This window comes from Lissotriton vulgaris, chromosome 8 (assembly GCF_964263255.1).
Source record: "Lissotriton vulgaris chromosome 8, aLisVul1.2, whole genome shotgun sequence".
Classification (NCBI taxonomy): Eukaryota; Metazoa; Chordata; class Amphibia; order Caudata; family Salamandridae; genus Lissotriton; species Lissotriton vulgaris.
The window spans coordinates 1,459,387,812-1,459,410,002 of record NC_141696.1 but is presented as its reverse complement, the minus strand read 5'-3'; the positions used below and the strand labels follow the sequence as shown (position 1 = coordinate 1,459,410,002).

General features: G+C 43.4%; 1 long non-coding RNA gene across 1 annotated transcript; it reads left to right on the top strand.

The window, feature by feature from the left end:
• The first annotated feature begins 12,641 nt into the window (after window positions 1-12,641).
• On the top strand, window positions 12,642-18,646 carry LOC147698922 (uncharacterized). Its single transcript, XR_015299388.1, has 2 exons — window positions 12,642-13,273; window positions 16,142-18,646. It is a non-coding gene; the product is annotated as an uncharacterized LOC147698922 (long non-coding RNA).
• Window positions 18,647-22,191: the final 3,545 nt, after the last annotated feature.

Genomic DNA, 22,191 nt, shown 5'->3' with positions numbered 1-22,191 from the left:
GAATGCAAAATTAAAATGTAAAAATACTTGAATGTGGGGACAGTTCTCAGAATCTCTTCTACCCAGCTGCACACCAGACCTTGTCTTAAAGCAACATGTGTATATGTGTGTATACATATATATTTGTGTGTGTGTGAGTGCGTGCGCTCATTAGGGGTGGGCGGCCAGCTACGCTCCGTGCACGGAGTGTGCGTAGTGCCGCCTACTCCGCATTTTGCGGAGCTGGCATAGCCAGGCGGCCCTACGCACGCTCCGCAGACGGAGCGTAGCTGGCCGCCACCCGCCTCCCTCCCGCCCTCCCTAGATACTTTCAAATAAAGCAATCAAATAATTTAAAAAGCACTTACCTTGCCGCCGCTGCCCGCCGCGTCCCCGGGGCTCGTTATCTTCCGTCTTCCGTCTTCTTTAGTAATGCGCATGCGCGGGCGGCCGCGCATGCGCATTTTCACGAGAAAATGCGCATGCGCGGCCGCCCGCGCATGCGCATTACTAAAGAAGACGGAAGATAGCGAGCCCCGGGGATGCGGCGGGCAGCGGCGGCAAGGTAAGTGCTTTTTAAATTATTTGATTGCTTTATTTGAAAGTATTTAGGGAGGGCGGGAGGGAGGCGGGTGGCGGGGCTGGCGGCCAGTGGTGTTTGCGGAGTGGGGCTACGCGGAGTGCGGAGGTGGGCGTAGTTTCTCACCCACTTCGCGTAGCTCCGCGAAGCCCCACTCTGCCAACTCCGCCCAGGGTTAGCGCTCATACATAATTGTATACATGTACAAATGTATACACACACATAATATATATACATGTATACACATATATATGCATGTGTGTACAACCACACAAAATCTCACACACCTACAACCATATTTTGCATAACAGTCACCCATTTGTAGAATTGAGTGACCGACTCCATCGGCCTCATACTCAGGGATTGGGAGAGCCAATAGGCCAAAATGTTGCATGGATATAGGTGGAGCAAGAGACACTACATACATCCAGGGTGGAGAAAAGAAAGTTTATGCGTAGCAAAGAGTTACCTTATATAAGCTTGTGTTCAGAGGTTAGTAAAGTTCAGGGAAAGCCTCCTTGTGATGGCACAGGGCGAACTGACAACACTCATGCCTATGCCTACCTGACCATGGCCGACAGCAAAGAGTTCCTGTCCTTTCTAATATGGGCTTGTGAGAAGTAGGACTTCACACTAAGCTTGGGTTTAAAGACCTAAAACCAGATAATTATTTTATAGAAATTGTATTCAGGGTCAAAGTATAAATACCACCAAATCAATATTAGTATTAATTATAGAAATACTAGAGAGAGAGACCCTATGCCATCTGTGGGATGGAATTGATTGTAGTAAAGAAAAGGGAATCACAATAGTTCCTGTAGGGATCAGACGGCACAGCGATATTCAAGTTAACTTGTAGGATCCGATTTACTAAAGATGCTAGGCAAAACAGTGCAACTACTAAAGTTGCTGCGTTGCGTGACAAGGAGAGAGCAGGAGAGCGCGACGTCTACAGACAAATGGCACTCTTCTCCTCTCTTCCTAGAGCCGGCCTACAATCAGGCAACCGTGCGCCACTCACACACCTTTTCTCAATAGTGCAAGGGTATGTGCCTGAGTCTAGCATAGGATTTGTACTGGAAGTACTAAATACAATGCTTAGACTAACTTTGAAACTTATCTTACTGTGTATGTGTGCTGTGCAGTGCAGCACACTTGCAAAGTCAGAAAAGAAAGGACGAGTAATAGAATTTCTCTTTTTAGTAGCTGCTTGAAATTAGCATTATCCTGTGGTGCAAAACCCTGTCTGCTATTGTTTGTAGATAGGGTTTAGAAATAAAACATTGGTGGTAGCACAGGAAAACCATGTAACACCCCACTGGTGCAGAGGAACGAAAGGCAGAGCTTTGCACGGCTTTGAGTTCGTTTTAAGCAACTTTCCAGCACATGTTTTGCACTGGAAAGTAAGTCTAATTGGAAACATTTTTCTCTAGCTTGCTTCACTTTCGTGATGCAAATCCAGCACAAAAGGTTTGTAAATATGGCCCATTGATTTAATGAAATCTGCGTTTTAGGGTCTGATTATGAGTTTGCCGGTGTGGCACCTGGTCTGCCCCACACCACAAAACCCATTTATCTTGTCTGGTGGGCTTTTTTTTTTAATGTTCCCATGGCGGTGCTCTGAAAATGGGTACTGCCATGGGAATGCCAAAAACAGTTCTTGCATGGCATGGACTCTAAAGTCCATGTCGTGCAGGAATTGTGGTGCATGCACACAGGGGGGCACGACATGCAAGCACCCCATGGAACAAGGGCCCCTGTAGGGCCCCCTTTGTTTGCTCTCTGCCACGGTTTTCATGGAGGAGGAACTGCCATGAAAACTGTGGTGGAGAGGAAACTCGTAATTTGCTTGGCGGGACCACGGTGGTCCCACCAAGCATAATGCGGCCTCCTTACCACTGCAACACCGCTAGGGAACGGCGGTTCCCTGGTGGCTGCGGTGGGGCAATGGTGGCCACTGCAGCCGCCAGGGCTGTTACTAATTGTAATAGGACGGTTGGAAGACCGGCAACACCGCACCCCCATGAGTCTGGCGGTCTGTGATGTGATAGAGCCCTTAGTGAGCATTGGCCCTTTGCCTGCCAGGAAGTAGGAAACATTTAAGAAGTAGAATGAACTACTACATAGAATAGAAATATAGGTAAAAAAGTGTCTGACGTTATCATTCTGCGCATAGGGACCACAAGAAATATTCAGAAGGCCTTGTGTATATTAACCACACGCTGTTTCATAGGTAGCCACATCAAAATGGATGGCCTAGAGCATGTCTAATTTTGTTCTTGATTCTGCTACAGCATTCTCTAGGTCTTTTTACACTGAAGGTAGGTGGGATAGAAATTGTATTTTTGGGAAGATTTTTACCACCGCTTTATCCACGTTGTGAGTTGGAAACCCGCATTAATCGCAAAAGCAAAGAGGCTTTCTGAAACCGGTCCGAATGTTGAATGGAATAACGACAGAAAATGTGAACTGATGCACTTCAAGTTTGTACTGACATTTGAAGCAAACGAAGTAGGGCAAAAATAATATTTGCACAGGCTGGTTAAAAAAATACAGTTTTTCAACAGTCGGTTGGTACAAATGATTGTACCACGCACTAAATTTAGTTTAGGCACTGGTTGGCCTGAGGAAAGTTGCACTGAGTCAGTGCAGAGCTTTCACCGGTGCAATGTCAGGTAATCAATAGCGCGGGTTCTTTTTCCACGGGTGTCTCACACGGCGGAGTCGATCTTTACCAATTTCTTCTCTTTTAAGTAGTTGTGTCTTGCTCACAACTTAGGTCTAACTTACTCTCAAGGATTCAGGAGTAAAACACAGATATAGCTTTATGACTCTTAACACAATGGGGCATATTACCAAGGGGGGAGATAGGCAATTATCGCTGGTTTAGCGGCCGTTTTCGGCCGCTAAGCGGCGATAATTCTATCGCTCTATTAGCAAGCTGTTGCTAACTGATGTTAGCGACAGCTTTTAGGTGATAGTGAGCGGTTTGGGGCCCGCTATGCATGTCAGCGATATTTATCACTAATGACATGCAAAGTGGGCGTACCCAACCTGTTAGTGACTGAAAGCAGTCGCTAACGTTGCTATCGCCTATTAGGAAGGCAGGCGTAGCGATGGAAACATTCCCGCTATCGCCAAAAACTAACGCCTGCTCAGACCAGTTCTTAGCCATGTTATCCAATGGGAGGTGGATAACATGGCTAAGAGCATTTTGTCACTAATGCGTGAATATCGCTGTATATTCAGCGATATTCACGCATTTCGCCGCTATCGCTGGATATTTTAGCACAATGGAGAAAAAACTTAGCTAATAGCAGGTTTTCTCCGCTAACATATCCAGCGAAAGGCAGCGATAAAAAAAAATCACCGCAAAGCCTATTTAGCGATAAATATCGCTACTTGTTGGTAATATGCCCCTAGGTTTCATAGAGTTTCTCTGTCTTTCGATAAAATCCATGATACCCCTTGCTTTTCGTTTTTGTCTTCTTTGCTCGCACTTTTCTCAACAGCACTGGCCAGCTAAATGTTGTCCTATTCTAGCATAATGTTGTCCTGTTCTAGGGTCTCAGAGATGAAGGAGAAGCGAAGGTTTGAAGAATAGGTGGTTGAAGTGACTGTCTTACAGGAAAGCTAGTTTGATGTGGGTTGAATGCATTTATTAATGGTATAAGAATTCTAACAGGGACGCTTATGCATAGATCAGCACTTCTTCGGGTGCAGGGTGTCCTCTGAGTTTTTTTGTCTGATTAGGGTCTGATTATTAGTAACCTGAAACCTTCTTGCACAGGGGTTGGGATTATGTGTTGTGCAGACTCTCATATTGGTAACTATAATAAATGGTGCCAAGTCAGGCCTTCTGAAATTTAAAGAGTTAAAAAAGCCCCTTACAGATTCCGATTCTCAGGGTGTCAGACTTTTGGGTGTCAAAAAGCAATGGGTGTTGCGTGGGAACACTTACACCAGCACCCATGACACGCCCCTTTGACGCAGATTACTACGTGAAAGAGGGCCATATTTACAAGGCTGTTTAAAGCCATGCAAAGCGGCTTTACATGGCCTTGTAAATATGTGCAGCACGCCGCACCACCTGAGTGTCAAAAAAAGTGATGGCCTGATGGTGCTAGGGGCTTGTAAATATGCCTCAAAGTTTCGACTTTGTGGCATTTCAGAAAGATTTTGCAGCACACCTCTTCCTTCTATGGCTGCTTTTCTGCACTCTCCCAGCTGGAAATGGCAGGTATTTAGAATTGAGTAGCTTCATGCATGTTTACCAACCTTGATTCCCTGAATCAAAGTTTTCATTGTAGAACCGAGATGCACATTTTTGTCATGCTTGGTAAACGAACCTACGCCGTCTGCTGGTGTATATTTAGCCAATGTGAGAACTGGTCCAAAATTTACCAAAAATATTTGGTTTAAATTTGTTAAAGCTCTTTGTCACACTTAAACAATTTCCAGGCTCATATTAGTTCTTCCTGAATGTACATAAATGTAAATGTATGGAAATATGTTCAAGAAGTACAATCTATCGAGAGTGCATTAGCAACCACACAACATTTCAAGGAAGTTCACATGAGGATGCTATATGAGAGAAGACAGATACTTTCAATATATTGAGGGACACATTTATCAAAAATCACACGGCGCATCAAGCCATCTTGCTGCGCTGCATGATAGGTAAAGGGCAGGAATGCGCTATATTTAATTTTGTTTGACGCACTCCTGTCTTTTTCTTTGTGCACAAGTGCTGGCTAGTGCCAACGCAGGCATCCTTACACCATGATGCAAGGGTGCCTTCATTGCAAGCAGGATTGCTTATGCACAGAAAGGGACACCTTACTGCACAAAAACAATCCTCTGAGGCATATTCCTCTTTCTATGTGTGCTGCAGAATGTGGCACACTTGGAAAGCGGACAATACAAGGAGAAATAAAGATTATTCTCCTTGTTACGCCTCAGGCGTAGCATCTTGATGCATTCCCAGGGCTACCAGTAATGGTGAGTCTGGGTTTGCAGCACAATCCGGGGGTGGATTTGTGGGAACAGCCAGCTCCACCCATGCAACGCCTCCCTGGGGCAGCAACGCAGCGATTTGTGCTGGGTAGCGTTACTCTAGATTTATCAGGGGCGCAGGGCCAGGCAAGGTGTTAGTACTTTTGTAGCCCTTACTTCTCATTGCCTGGCACAAGGACGATGCAACTGCATGATAGATATGCCCCTGAACATGTACAAACTAGATTTAAGATCTATTAATGGGATGCAGTGAGCCATAAATCCAAAAAATGGTGTAATACAACTTGCATGAGAGGATTATTCTTCTACAACCAACCTGTATCACCAAAGGCTGTTCACTAACTTTGCTGAGGTTGGAAATTGAAATTCCTTCACTGCAGGAAAGTAAATTTTGAAAGCCCAATGAGACCCTACACACAGCACAAAAGGTATGGCCCATGTTTACCAATGCTTTGCTCCAAGTTTGCATTAGAAAAGTGACGCTAACCCAGGGCAAAGTGTTGATGTGGTATTTACTATCCAACTAAAACCAGGATTCGCACTAGAAAGTACCCCAAAATTAACACCAAGGTGTGGTATGCCCTACTTTGCGCTACTTTGTGTCAAGGGGGAATTTCATAGGTCGGATAAGGATGTTCCCACACAGCCACCTATATGTTTTGATGGAAATTACTATGTAGTAACATTAGACACCCGGGATGTATGGCAAAGTCGTACTCCTCCTCAAACCAGGTATAACGAGGAGAAATGTTTTCATTTGTTTAACCCCTTCAGCGCGGCGTGAATTTTCGCGCTGTGCTGAAGGTTCTAATGATTTTACAAAAGTCAATGGTCCCTATATGTGGACGGGATAGCAAAAAATAATAATCATACACCTAATAAGTAGTATGTTTCTTTGTCCAGCCGGACAAGAATTTCATTTTAAATGATCAAGTTCATAGAGAGAGTTTTAAGACCAAGATAACAAGTGGGCACAGCCGTGACCCACAACATTTAAGACAAAACAACAAAGAAATGGCCAAAAAGGCAAAGCGAAAATCTGTCTATATACTATTGTTCAGTGCTACAGACTCAATATCTTAAACATAACCATACCATTGCGTCAAACAATATAGCATTCATCATATTGCATATGGGTTTTTTTGTCAAACAGATTTTCGCTTTGCCTTTTTGGCCATTTCTTTGTTGTTTTTGTCTTAAATGTTGTGGGTCACGGCTGTGCCCACTTGTTATCTTGGTCTTAAAACTCACTCTATGAACTTGATAATTCAAAATAAAATTCTTGTCCGGCTGGACAAACAAACATAGTACTTATTAGGTGTATGATTAATATTATTTTTTGCTATCCTGTCCACATGTAGGGACCATTGTCTTTTGTAAATTGATACTGCCTTTATACCTTTTGGGTTCCCTTGTTCTTGTGAAAAGAAGGTTCTAATGAGCCAACGGGCTCATGACGGAACGGTTCCGTCATGAGCACAGGCCAACCGACGCTCATGACGGAACCGTTCCGTCATGAGCACCGAAGGGGTTAAATAGCACACAAAGTGGCAAAAGCCTTGAAGGATAGTTTGTGTCCTGGAAGGATGCCCTTCCGGTACAAAACATGTGCTTTGGGGAACCCTCCCTTTCAAAGGGGTGTGCTGGAGGGGCAAGGGTGCTTTTAAATCTGTATTTTAAGCTCACTGCAAAGAGGAGGCACTAATAATGTCCTCTCAGAGACCTTCAGCATTTCAAAAACTATTCCAGGAGATGACTGGATGCAAAGTGGGACGTTACCTTTAATCTATTTATCATTTTTTTCATCTGCCTGTATATTTTTGATAAATCCCTTTGATCAACTGATTTATACTTTAAATTCACCCTATTTTGTTGGAATAACATCCTAGCGCGTACATTCCTGATGGTTGGTGCTGCGCTCTCAGAGACCCAGACTAGCATTGTTTGCGGCATAATATTTGGGAAGGGTGGTGTCACTGGACTGGGAGGAGGACGCAACCTGGTTTTTAGAGGCTCTAAAAGCATCAGAAAACCGTGCATAGAAGATGTATCCCAAAGTTGTTCGAACATTTCATGAAGCTGCCGCTCCGTGCAGTTCTTGGTCTTCTCCCAAACTTCTGAGAACATTGTGAACATCATTATAATGGTAGCTGTTGATCCCAAGATCATTAAGAACTTCACTAGTTTGAATGACTTTATTACTTAGATGAAGTCCTCTTCCTCTTTTCTCAGTCCTTATGCATGAGTGCATGGGGGTACATAAACCTGGCAACAGGTTCCTTGCAGCACTTAGATCTAAGGAACACTTTCTTAGCTTTTTGCCTCCACCCACGTCAACGTGAGGCACGCGAGGTCCACTGTCAGGCAGGAAGTCCACAAAGCAGCACACATAATAACTGAAGTGAATGCCACCCTTCCTGCTGGTGATTAGAACATCAGGACTCAGTGTAACAAAAATTAATGCTACATAGTCAGTGCATTGTTACTCCATTCCTCTTCCATGTCTCAGTCCTCCTTCATAAGGAAGTTGCAACTAGTGATGCCATTTGTACTTGTGGCGCAAAGACCAGCGCGCTGCTGCTAATGTTAATGGTAAAACATACATAGGAAAGGGAACACACATTGAAGTGAGCAACTTCAAAACAAAGGTGGAGTCAATGCCTACAACCTAAAGCCTTTAGTGTGCAATGAACTTGTTAGTTGAATACCAGGTTGCACCATGAAAATGGTCCATCAGAGATACCCCAATGCTCGGTCCTAGAGGTTGCATATTGTATAGTGGAGTGACCGAGAGTGGTGGTACTTGAGAATACTCTAGGCAAATGGCTACCCTAATCCATCTTTTGTGGCTAAATATTAGGTTTTATTCCACTTGACCAAGGTCAGAATTCACAAACTAGCAATCAGAAGAGTGTCAAGCAAACATATGATAAAAGCTAACCACTATTGCCCTACCAAACTGCAACCTGTGTATCTCAGGTTCTTTCTAGAAAGACTGAGGACGATATAGGTAAAACAGGACCATATGGAGGTAGGGATGAAATTATGAGAAAATTCTGGTAATTACATGAGAGCAGTAGGCAGCACCAGATCTAGGAGGAAATAAAAAAAATCGATCTGAACAGAACTGGACCCGATTCTCACCTAACCTATGGGCAGGTATAATTTCGACTAGGAAGGGGGCATGAGTGGATACTGTCTTGCCGGGGATAGCTTCAAGGGGTATTCTGCTGACCCCAGTGAGTTGAATAGAGACCTCGAGATGGGAGAGGAGTCCTAATTAGATCCAAGGTTTGCAGACGGTAGGAAGCATAAGTGCCAATGCCTTCGGTGCTGTGATAAAGCTTTTTTACTTCAAATGTGCCATTAGTGGTCACTCCGAACCCTCAGTCGCCAAATGTTGTTAAGTTTAAAACAAGGCAGGCAGTGCAACTTTTGCAAGAACTCTAAGAAAAAGAAAGACAAAAAAATGGAAAGAAAGCCACTACAAGGCAACACACTTAGACCATAAATATACCAACTGCCTCCCCAGGAAGCTCTCAAAGCTCTAAATTCAACCTGCTGATTCTGTGAGAGTGCAAACATCCCCACTTTAAAAATCAAGGGGCATATTACCAAGGTGGGCGACATGTGATTATTGCCACTTGGCCGTTTTCGGACGCTAAGCAGCGATAATTCTATCACCCTATTAGCAAGCTGTCACTAACAGCAGTTAGCGACTGCTTGTAGGCGATAGTGAGTCGTTTGGGCCCCGCTTTGCATGTCAGCGATATTTATCGCTAATGACATGCAAAGTGGGTGTACCCAACCTGTTAGCAACTGAAAGCAGCCGCTAATGTCGCTATCACCTATTAGCAAGGCAGGCGTAGCGATGGAAATATTCGCGTTCAGCGCGAATATCTCCAAAAACTAACATCTGCTCAGACCAGTTCTTAGCCATTATATCCAATGGGAGTTGGCTATTATGGCTAACTCCTCATTAGCGATAATGCGTAAATATCACTGCATTACCAGCGATATTCACGCATTTCACCACTAACGCCTGAAATTTTATCGCATTTGAGATAAACGTTGCTAATAGCAAGTTATCTCTGCGATAAAATCAGGCGAAGCACGGTGATAGAAAACATTTCGCTAGGCCCATTTAGCGATAAATATCGCTAGTTGTTGGTAATATGCCCCCAAGTCACGTTAAAGGTTGCATGAGGGTGGACGAAGGTCCTTAGGAGACCACCTCTTAGCAACGTAAGCTAAATATTGAGTACTTAAGTTAAGGATTGTTGGAAACTGGGATTGCCCAGTGACCAACGTCATCTCCTAGAGTAGCTCACGTTCTTGGAAGCCAAGCCCATCCATTTACAGGACGTCGGCCAGAAACACTGATTGGAACGATATCCCACTTGTGAAAGGTGACCAAACCCAGGCAATATCTCTTCCTGATCCTCAGACATCTCACAATTTCTGCAGTCAGGAGGGGATTAGCAGGATGTTTGATGCTTCTTCACTCTTGAAACTGAGACTGATCAGCGGACCAGTGGGAAAGGTGAGAAGACTTAATTGGTGAGACTCGGTGAAAGACACCATGCTCATCCAAGTTCAGAGTCTGTTGATGAGGCAAATGTCCTACTGAGTATGTCAGCTCTCACATTTTACATACCAAGATGTAGGAGCAATGCCTGTCTAGGATCATTTGGTTATGGAAGGATGCAGGAACAAGCTAGTAGCCCAGAAAGAAATGAATGTGGAATGTCCTCCCCATAAAAGAGTCCCTCAAAGAGAGACAACACATTAAGAACATTATTGGGCAGATCCAAAAGGCACTAGTATTAGTTGCCTGGATCAGCAAAACATGGGAACTACTGATGTGCTGACGGAGAGGAAATATGCATGGAAGCATCCACCATGGCTTTAGGTATTATGTAGCTACCTGGAGAAAGTACAAGGATTATACGGGGGTGTGTCCGTTTTAAGGGGAATTTATTGGACCATTTTATCACATCACCTGTGAAAACGATAATGGGTTAATACTTCCTGGAGAACTTCAGTACCCAAAATGGAACTGAATAGACACCAGTCTCTGGTTCCTTTTCCTGAACCAGAAAGAGTACTGCCTTGAGAGGTAGCTCCCAAATCCCCCTTCACAGGGCACTACACTTCAGGGAACTATTTAACCATGGTGTCATTCCAAAAACCCGAGGAGAGAGAGTCCCAATAAACCTTATGATGTAACCCCAGTGGACATTATCAAAGACTCAGCAATTCATTCACTGTCTTACCAAGGAGCAATGGAAAAAGTTAAGGGTGCCCCGTATTCGCGGAAGGAATCCGGAGTGAGTAGTAATTGTGTACCACATGTTCTGGGATGTGCTGATTATCCCACTAAAGCGCCTGTATATAACTCCAGCCCAAGAATCCCTTCCCGTTCCAATAAAGAATCAATGTTTGCAAAAGTTGGGATGAAGTGGAAGGTTCTCAGGAGAAAACCTTCTCAAAACCTTGGGAAAAGACTATGCTACTGAGCAAAGGCCAGACAGTTTCTGTCTAAGGAAGGATAAAGTGAAAAGAAAAGTGAGAAGTAAAAAGATAGAGGACGCGCTTTGCAAAATCCATCATCTCACCCGGGTGGGCAACAACCTCATCTTGTGCCTCCTTTTCAATATATTTGCCCTTCAAGCTTATCTTGTGCGGGAGGCACCTCTTTATCCACAGCACCCTGATTAGTCACAGAACACGGCTTATGGCAGGGAACCTAAAGAGTTTAGGGAAGATCACAAATCAGGGCCCTAAATCATTTGTTTTAACACTGGGGATGCTAGTGTTTTTCGGATGCCCACCTACACGATGTAAGCCTGCCCCCCTTAGTACCACCTGTTTTCCCAATTTACAGAGGCACAGCCACTGGTGGTCAGGCTGCTTGCAGTCTACTGTGGGCATAGCAATACTCTCGCAGGTGGTGCTGCCAGTGGCGTATTGAAACTTGCAGGGGGGCCTCCTGCAAAGTGCATGGAGGGGGCCCCCGCACACTGGACCCAGTCAGGCGCTCTCTGGCCCGCCCATGCGCAGTGCCGTAGGGCCCCCCCTGGAGTTTGCCTCCCCATATCGCAGGGGCAATTGTTACGCCACTGGAGAAGGCATATTTTGCCGCGTATCCCCACCCTTTGCATGTTCCTCGGGCAACTTCAAAATAATTTTTGGCAGCTGCACTGATTATGTGTGTGGGGAAGCATTGGTGCTTTTAGCACTGCTGAGGAGGACATCTGCCCACGTTGCTGCTACTGCAGCTCTCCAAGGAAGTGACGTCACAGTTAGAGCCCTATGCCGGAAATGAGAGTGATATGAAGAGCACAACATGACCTCCTACGGTAAGGAGCCAAAACTAGAAAGGCTTTAGCATATACCCATCGTTTTTAATGTAAATGACGAGTTCTTCAGAAGTGGCAGAAAATCAAGACTTTCTGTTCTTGGGTGACCCTGGTTTTTCAATCTCTTCTAGGAGGTGGAGGATAACGAGTCTATACATTTAAAACATTAGTTTCATTTGAGTGCACACCTACAAGTTGCCTTCCCTGGGGTGTGTTGGGGGAATATGTATCAAACAATTTTGTATTCATAAATGCTGCGATTCCCAAAAAAAACAGCGTTTCAGAATACAAAATCGCAAAACGCGATGTATGAGCCTTATTCGCATTGCAATATTAAGGAATTGCAAATTTTGCGATTCCTTAATTTTGCGTAAGCATTTAAGCAATCGCAAATTGCAATTCCTTAATGCTATGTAAAAAGCGCCCAAGCTGTGAGATTTCTCCTTAAGAAATCGCAAATTACCACCAACTTCAAGGTGGTGGTAATTGTCGATTTCTTTGAAAAATGCACTTTTTGGCTTTTTTCAAAGTGCCTAAGGGCATGTATGTGCGCCATATGCGCACACATGCTTATTTCAGGGGTGCATCCGGGTGTCCTTATGACAACCTTGCATCCTTGAAATTATTCTCAATTTGCAATTCTCAAATTGCGAACCGCAAATTGAGAATGACTTCCCATTCCTTCCTATGGGCCTCCTTCGCAATTAAGCTATTCCTTAATTGTGATTCCGCAATTTGCTAATCGCAATTAAGGAATACTAAGAAATTGCAAAATATTTGTGAATTTTTAAATACATCCCTTTTTGAGATTCTCAAATAGTGATTCTCAAAAAATCGCTATTTGAGAATCGAAAAAACTGATTTTGATACATATGCCCCTTGATCTCTTAGATAAGGACTTTGATGGTCAATAAGGGCAAAGTAATAAACTTGTGGCTATCAGGTATAAAAAAGACCATCATACTCTATGCCTGTCTTTCTCCAACGAGTTTACCTGGAATAACCATGCAAGAGAGTTGTGACTCTAGAAAGCTCCGTTGCAGTTGCAAACCCTATAGTTTGCAAAATGACCGTAGTTATGACCACAAAAGGGATTTGTACAACAAACGGGGGTCCCTTCCAGTACGTATCCCTCCGATATCTTCTCAAATGAGAACCTTTCTTTTAATGTAGCACCTATCCCTTTAATAGACATGGTCTGTTTTTTTCTTATTATTTCTGAAAGTAAATGCAGGGATGGAGGGATGTGGTACTTTGCATACCTCCGTGCCTGTATTCACAGCCAATCACAGAGGACCACAAATTGCAACCTGTCCAATTACAATTGTTTAAGTAGGTCACATAGGGTGACCAACTGGCATTGGTGCAAATTCAGGACGGTGAGTGTAAAAATTCAGGACAAAGGGTCAACATTCAGGACACAAATTCAGGACAGGAGGTCAAAATTCAGGACAAAACTTCTAGACAATAGGTAAGGTGTACAGACACATCCGAGGTTGCGCAATAGTATATAAGTAAGCCCAGCCATTTCCAAACATATTCAACCATTTGCAAACCTATCCATCATGTATCCATCTATCATTTCACTCATCCGTCCCTTCTTCCATCCTTTCACTTATCCATCCATTATCCATCCATCCACCCTTTCACCCTATCCATCTATACACTTATCCATCCACTCTTCATACCATCCATCCATTTACTCATCCATCCAGCCATTTACCCTTTCACCAATCCAGCCATCCTTTCACTCACTAATCCTTCCACCCATCCACTCTTTTAGTCATCCATCCATCCTCCCTTTCTCTCTCCATCAACCCTTTCACTTAGCCATCCTTCCATCCATCCATCCATCCATCCATCCACCCACTCATCCATCTACTCATCCACTCATGAATCCATCCATTGACCCTATCACTCATCCATCTATCATTTCACTCCTTCACACATCTATTCATTCTTTTGTCCATCTACCCTCCATTTCACTCTTCTCATCCATCCTTACACCCACCCTTTCACTCATACGTCCATTCATTCACCCTTTGCTCTTATCAATCCATCCATCATTTCACTCATCCACCCTCCCACCCACCCATCATCCATCCAACCATCCACCCACTCATCCATCCTTTCACCCACCCACCCATCCATCCTTTCACCCACCCACCATCCACCCACCCACTCATCCATCCTTTCACCCACCCATCATCCATCCATCCTTTCACCCACCCCCTCATCATCCATCCATCCATATCCTCATCATCCATCCATCCTTCCCCTCATCATCCATCCATCCTTTCCCCCACCAACTCATCATCCATCCATCCATCCTTTCACCCACCCCCTCATCATCCATCCATCCATATCCTCATCATCCATCCATCCTTCCCCACATCATCCATCCATCTTTTCCCCCACCCCCTCATCATTCATCCATCCTTCCCCCTCATCATCCATCCATCCTCCCCTTCATCATCCTTCCATCCTTTCACCCACCCATCCATTCATCCTTCCCCTCCATCCTTCCCCTCAGCCATCCATCCATCCTTCCCCTCATCCATCCATCCTTCCCCTCATCCATCCTTCATTTCGTACATCCATCCATCCTTCCTTCCCCGCATCCATCCATCCTTCCTTCCCCTCATCCATCCATCCTTCCTTCCCCTCATCGATCCATCCTTCCCCTCATCCATCCTTCCTTTCGTACACCCTCCATCCTTCCCCTCATCATCCATCCATCCTCCCCTTCATCATCCATCCATCCATCCTTCCCCTCATCATCCTTCCATCCTTTCACCCACCCATCCATCCATCTTTCCCCTCCATCCTTCCCCTCATCCATCCATTCATCCTTCCCCTCATCCATCCTTCATTTCGTACATCCTCCATCCTTCCCCCTCATCCATCCATCCTCCCCTTCATCATCCATCCATCCTTCCCCTCATCATCCTTCCATCCTTTCACCCACCCATCCATCCTTCCCCTCCATCCATCCTTCCCCTCATCCATCCATCCTTCCTTCCTTCCCCTCATCCATCCATACTTCCCCTCATCCATCCTTCATTTCGTACATCCATCCATCCTTCCTTCCCCTCATCCATCCATCCTTCCTTCCCCTCATCCATCCATCCTTCCCCTCATCCATCCTTCATTTCGTACATCCTCCATCCTTCCCCTCATCATCCATCCATCCTCCCCTTCATCATCCATCCATCCTTCCCCTCATCATCCATCCATTCTTCCCCTCCATCCATCCCCTCATCCATCCATCCTTCCCCTCTTCATCCATCCATCCTCCCCTTCATCATGCATCCATCCTTCCCCTCATCATCCTTCCATCCTTTCACCCACCCATCCTTCCATCCTTCCCCTCCATCCATCCCCTCATCCATCCTTCCCCTCATCCATCCATTCATTCTTCCCCTCATCCATCCTTCATTTCGTACATCCTCCATCCTTCCCCTCATCCATCCATCCTTCCCATCCATTTATCCTTCCCCTCATCCATCCATCCTTCCCCTCCATCCATCTATCCTTCCCCTCATCCATCTTTCCCCTCATCCATCATTCAGCTACCCTTCTACACAAAATGCCACCCCCACTGTGATGTACTGTACTTACAGGAGATATTCTAAGAGAACTGGTTGAACTGATTGTCCTCCATACTTTGTTAATCAGTGTGGGTGCGATTGTGTCATTTCTTTATTTTATTACATTATAGACTGCATGTTTGAAGAACCGAGGTTTGTTTACAATTTAGTGACAGTAAATAAGCTCTGTGAAGAGAACCACGTGCTACCTCGGTGTAATCTGGCCGAGTCTAGGATGTTTGGGGCCCTGGGTAGAAATGGAATGTGTGAGGTCTAAATTGCATAACGCATTCAGGGCTGTTTGCATCTGAATAGATGCCCCTGCTCCTAAAGCGGCAGCCCCTCCCTCTCAGTCCCCTTCGAGCGCCTCTTAACAGCTCATCAAGGTCTGAAGGTGTGAGGGGTGCCATCCCGCTGTGCCTCGCCAATGCTGCTGAGTATCTAATCTTTGGAACAGCCTCGGAGTCAAGAAAGGGGGTTGGGGGAACCGGTGCCCGGTGCCCGGTGAAAATGACGGACAAATGGCGTCCGTTAAAGAATCCTTCACGGACAACGGACAGACGGCGGAAATTACGGACTGTCCGTGAAATTTACGGACGGTTGGTCACCCTAAGGTCACAACTTGGTAAATAGGTCGAATTACAAGTTGCGTTCACATGCACAGGCCCATTGGTGTGTACATTCTACATCACTGTTTTGTGAATAGAAATAGTGCATATACTCATGGTCATGATTGGTGGGGGCTGTTTTTTGCCACTGCTGATGAATTGATTGCATTTCAAAGAAATGGATGGAGTACAATTAAGTAAATCTGTAAAGGTGGAAGACATAAATTCACAGGTTGATTAGTTGTGGTTTGTTCCAATTATAATTCTGGAGGGATTAACACCAAACACTGTACTATTTAAAATAGCGAGCTACAGAAATTTTCAACAGTGGTAGCTAGGATAATAATATCAGCTTAATGAAACATAGAAGTGTACAGATCGTGTAGAATAGAGGAAGACTTCATCCAATTTTATTTACAAAGCTGTATTTTTGTACAAACCCACACTTTGCCTTGCCTTGCAGACGTTCTGCGGTACACAGCATTTTTCCCCAAACATTTTGTGAGTATACCAGTAAAGTCACAAATAAAAGTGCCAAGCTAAAGATTGCATCAAGATATACAGCTTCAGGACCAGTTCACAAGAGAGCATTTGTCTGTTCTTGTTTTAGAGGAGTTCCTTTAATTCATAAATCATATGTCAAACTTTAAAAGAAAATGTATACAATTTGCTCTCAAAGCATAGAAGCATATCCATGTCAACCACTTATTTCCAAGTAACGTCCTTATTTTAGACAAGGAACGACAGTGGATATGTTCTGCTTCTTATACACACACTAATCTAGTTTAACCTACTATTAACATTACTTTTGAGTGGTGTTGGTATGGTTTATCATGGTATAAGTTCCTACTAATAGTTGTGGTCAGCGGTGCCAACTACTTTAACCTGACGTCACGGAGGACATCTTTAGATGTAACTCTGGTACCTGCTCATAAGTCAGGTGATGTGTGAATTCCACAGGTAATGCAGTGAGCGCACTGGTAGAGGAAGCCTACAATTTAGAATTGTTGGTGGTGTAGGGTAGCACCTACCCTCAATTGCTGTCTTCTAGGATCGTTAATCGGCACTCCACTAGTAGAAATGGAGATGCACATTTAGATATTTTCTTATTGCGAATATTTGGCAAGTTAAGTTTAAGTGCTATGAATTCGTACCCCAAACTCTTAGAATCTATGTCGCGGAACAAAGAACCTTTATATGGTGTTAACAATGAGTCTATTGTTGAGCAGTTCCGCATATGGCAATATTGTGCCCAATACTACGTTTTGTCCCTGAAAGGAAAGCATCCCTCTTGCACACAGAGGACTATGTATACCTTTTATTGGATGCTTCGCATCCTGAAGATAAAATACACCAGGAAGCGAGAATGAAACTAAGAATTTTTTTAATAACAAGAGCATTTGTTTAATTCCTGATCAAAGAGATGGAGTCTTGGGTTTTAACTTTATAAATCAAGGACAGAGCAAAAAAATACCAGAGAGTTCTGCCTCTAACTTGTGGTCCAGCCTGTCTGTTTCTGTTCCATTACAAATACTGTACTTGCCACCTGGCCCTATGTCATTAGTAGCTTTTTACACTTACCCAATCCTTCTTTGTTGTTCATACAGGACATTGCAAGCCTAGAGTCATAAAACAAGCAAAATAGAATGTCCCAGTGTGCAAAACACTTTTGGCTAAAAAGTCAGGACTAGCAACAGCTCATCCTGAAGGTCTGGACTGAGGCTCTGCAGTTTTAGAGCAAGAGAGTAAATTAGTTTGCATCTACTGAATTGTTGGTGTTCGGATTATATGGCGGAGCTAACTACAAAGGTGAAGTTTCATAAAACAATGTGTGCCTTACTTGGATACCCTCTATTTCTAGAAGACTAAACAATGGACTATAACCTCCCCATTACAGTATTGATTCCCAGAAAATCCCTGACCACTGGGCAGATTGTTTTCTAGACCCTAGGTAAGATGTGTGTATGGCTTTCTAGAGCTGATTCTCAATAACACTTGAAACCACGCTTCATGCAATATTACTTTAAGATATGATCAAGGCAGATTTCACAAGTGTGTTATTGTCAATGCAGCTCACAATGCTGTGTAATGGTGCAAAGTCAACTTATGTTTACCCAACTATATATAATAGCACATAGAAAATGTATGTAAATAATTAGTTATCAGTAAGACTACTCTGCTGTATAGGACTACTCAACAAATAGGGCTTCCTTGTTATGTCATGTTATACTTCATTACTTTTCTTTTCATACATAACATCACAAGCTTTTGTTAAATAATCTCAAGGATCTCTTAGCTCATTACGGTTTACAAAGATTTATTTCCTCGTCAGATATGTTGCTTTTCTTGTTAAACACAATCTTTGACCTAAGGTGCACTGCAATAACTTAATGCCATGTTGGCTGTATAATCTTTGCAGGGTTTTTCAATATTTCTTTCCCACAAGAACCCACATTTGTTCAAATTGTTTGTTTACATTTTTGTTGCACAATAAAATAAATGAACAAACATTTACAGCGTGGCAGTATGATTGTTTGTACCAATTTCATTTACAGTTGGTTATTTGTTGTCTCATCCATTATTTGTAGCTTTCCAGTTTGTTCTTAATGTAACCATTTTGCTGGAAAACTACTGCTCCGTTTGGGGGCTGATTAGTCAGCACAATAAAAAACATTGAAAGATAATTTGATTGACCTTGTAAGGTAAAAAAGTAAAGTCTTCAGTTAATTGAAAATGGACAGTCACAAGATCAGAATTGTCTTTTTAAGGAAACTGGCCGTAGTGCTAAAATCACAGCAAATATTTCATTAGTTTCAAAAGGCGTAACTCAGTGAGTTATATCAGAACTTTTTTTTATTATAAGTTCATAAATGCAGTACTGAGTTTAGTTCCATATAGGACGAAACTCAGTGCAAAATCCACTAATTCACCTTAGGAGAGTAATGCATGCTACATTATTGATAATGGTGAACTTCTGTTTGATAAGTGTCATAAATATGAAATGAAGCATATTAAAGGATTCATCCGAAATAAAAGAAAGGCATAATTAATGTTGTTCACGAGGAAAGCAGAAAAGAAAACCCTATATATTGTAAGACACTATTGTCTCAGTTTTGAAACTCTGCCAGCAAATCGAACTGCACAGTGTGACATTTCACCATGTCGTGAGTGCACTTGAAATATAGACTTTTTCATTAAGTGAAACTGGATTCCTCTTAGTCAGCATTTTACTTTTTCTTACCCACAATGCTCTAATAGTGCATTTGCTTTTTCTTGAATTCTGGAGACTTTCTTGGGCCAATTCATTAAAGATAATAACTCTTATTCATGTTATTTCTCACAAAGACCTCACTCCAAAATTGATCAACAGGTCAGCCATAAGATAAAAGTGTCAAGTCACAAGTAATAGTATTACAGTTCCAACATTTATCAAAGGTTACACACGTGTGATTTAAGCATCTTTATTGGAAACCAATATGATCCCCACAGAATCCTCCACTACATCTCTGTTGTGTCAATTTACGAATCATGCCCATCTCAGGTTTGTTCACATTCAAGCGGCACTGCACCCATAAATTAGTGTGGGACAGCATCCACCTTGAGAACTCTTTAAGGAACGAGGGTACTTAAAAAATAAAGTTACATCCAAGTAATGTAAACATAGGGTGATGATCTTCATCCCTGCATGTGTAGGAATTCACAAGGGGTTGTAAAATACCTGCTGTTACATGATTGAATAGTATATCAGAATGATCACAAAATAAAGCTTAGGTCACACCTCAACCAATGCCCTGGAAACACCTACTGGTTTTCAATCTTGGCTTGATACATCTGGTCCTTAATATTTGTGTTTCTAGTGTGAAGAAATGAGATAAAGCTTCTGAAATTGTTTGTACAACATATACAAGCTTGTTGAGATCCATCATTGTGAATGGCATTTCTTTATTTTGAAAATTCTATTTTAGTTGCATCAAGGAGAGTGAAGAAATTGAATAAGAAAGAAATTGGTAAATCCATTGGTATGTTTTTTTGTTCTGTACCATCTAATTGGTTTTTGAATGTGGATTTTGTCAAACCCCAGTTTATTAACAAGAACTCACCAAACCCCAGTTTATTAGCAAAGTAACTCACCAAATTTATACATGACATGAAATAGACCTGTAATCAAGTGTTGAGGATAAATTAATGTCAAAGCAATGTGATCTACGAAGGCATTGTCTTTTAGAGATAGGCTAGCATATTTAACCCTGAAATTCTGGCATATCTTCTTGTTGCAATTGCTGAAGGTTCTAGTGCTTGATAAAGTAACAGTGGGGAGAGGGGCATGCTGGTTTTGTTTATTTTGACAGAAGAGTAGCTTCTGACTTGTTTCCATCAATGCTCATTGTCCAGTCAGCGTTTTTTCTTACAAAGAGGAAAATGTATGTTATACCGGCACACTACTGAATATACAAATATACAGTACAAATATATACAAGTTAGCAGGTGGAAATACATTTGGTGACAACTTCTAACAATTGGTATCCCAGCAAACTATGACCGCTAAAGCCCTAATACTCTATCACATATGCTGGACACAGTGCAAAGCAGTGCTGTTATCAAAAGTCGGACCGACTGGCTTTGTCAAGGTGTCTTTATAACAATACTAGCAGCCCGCCCCGGCGTTGCCCGGGGCAGAAGGGGGCTGGGGGCAGCATTTTCGGCTTCTGTGCACTCCCGCCCGGGCCCCTGCCCGCACCGATATTGCCTAGACCGCCTCCCACCTCCCGCCCGCCTCCCGCCTCTGCCTTACCTGAGCCGTGCTCCAGATTTCACCGCTCCTCCCCGCTTGTCGTCATCACGCACGTCTAGGTCGCGGTCAGTGCTACGTCGCGGCCGGCGCTAGTTTTAGGGGACAACTTTGTTTTTAAATTTTAATTTTTTAATTTACGTTTTATTTTTATTTTATGTCGCTATGTCCATCTACACACCCTGAGGATTCCAACAATGTATTGGGTGTCTGGATTGGCGCTGTGGTTCCCAAGTTTACCTTGCCAAAAGGTTTCTGTTCTCTCTTTATACTAGTAGTATAGATACCACGCATACATTTACAACGAAATTCGTTGTAAATGCATGAATGGTAAAAGCATGTTTTTAAAAAAATGTTTGGATAAGGTAAGTATGGGTATAGGGGTATATGTTTTGGGGTACTGAGGTATATGTTTTGGGGTGTTTGGGTATTTTAAGGGCTCAGATATAGTTTTGGGTTATGGGGTACAGGGGTAGGTTTAGGGTTTAGGGATAGGTATGGGTTTTGGGTTACAGGGGTATTTTTAGGGTTCAGGGCTAGGTTTGGGTTTTGGGGTATAGGGGTATTTTTAGGGTTCAGGGGTAGGTTTGGGGTTTGGGGTACAGGGGTATTTTAAGGGTTCAGGGCTAGGTTTGGGTTTTGGGGTACAGGGGTATTTTTAGCGTTCAGGGCTAGGTTTTGGTTTTGGGGTACATGGGTATTTAAGGTTTCAGGGGTAGGTTTGGGTTTTGGGGTACAGGGTTATTTTAAGGGTTTAGGGCTAGGTTTGGGCTTTGGGGTACAGGGGTATTTTTAGGGTTCAGGGGTAGGTTTGGGTTTTGGGGTACAGGGGTATTTTAAGGGTTCAGGGGTAGGTTTGGGTTTTGAGGTACAGGGGTATTTTAGGGTTCAGAGGTAGGTTTGGGTTCTGGGGTACAGTGGTATTTTTAGGGTTCAGGGCTAGGTTTGGGTTTTGGGGTACCGGGGTATTTTTAGGGTTCAGGGGTAGGTATGGGTTTTGGGGTACAGGGGTATTTTCGGGGTTCAGGGGTAGTTTTGGGTTTTGGGGTATAGAGGTATTTTAAGGGTTCATGGCTAGGTTTGGGTTTTGGGGTACAGAGGTATTTTTAGGGTTCAGGGCTAGGTTTGGGTTTTGGGGTATAGGGGTATTTTTAGGGTTCAGGGGTAGGTTTGGGGTTTGGGGTACAGGGGAATTTTAAGGGTTCAGGGCTAGGTTTGGGTTTTGGGGTACAGGGGTATTTTTAGGGTTCACGGCTAGGTTTGGGTT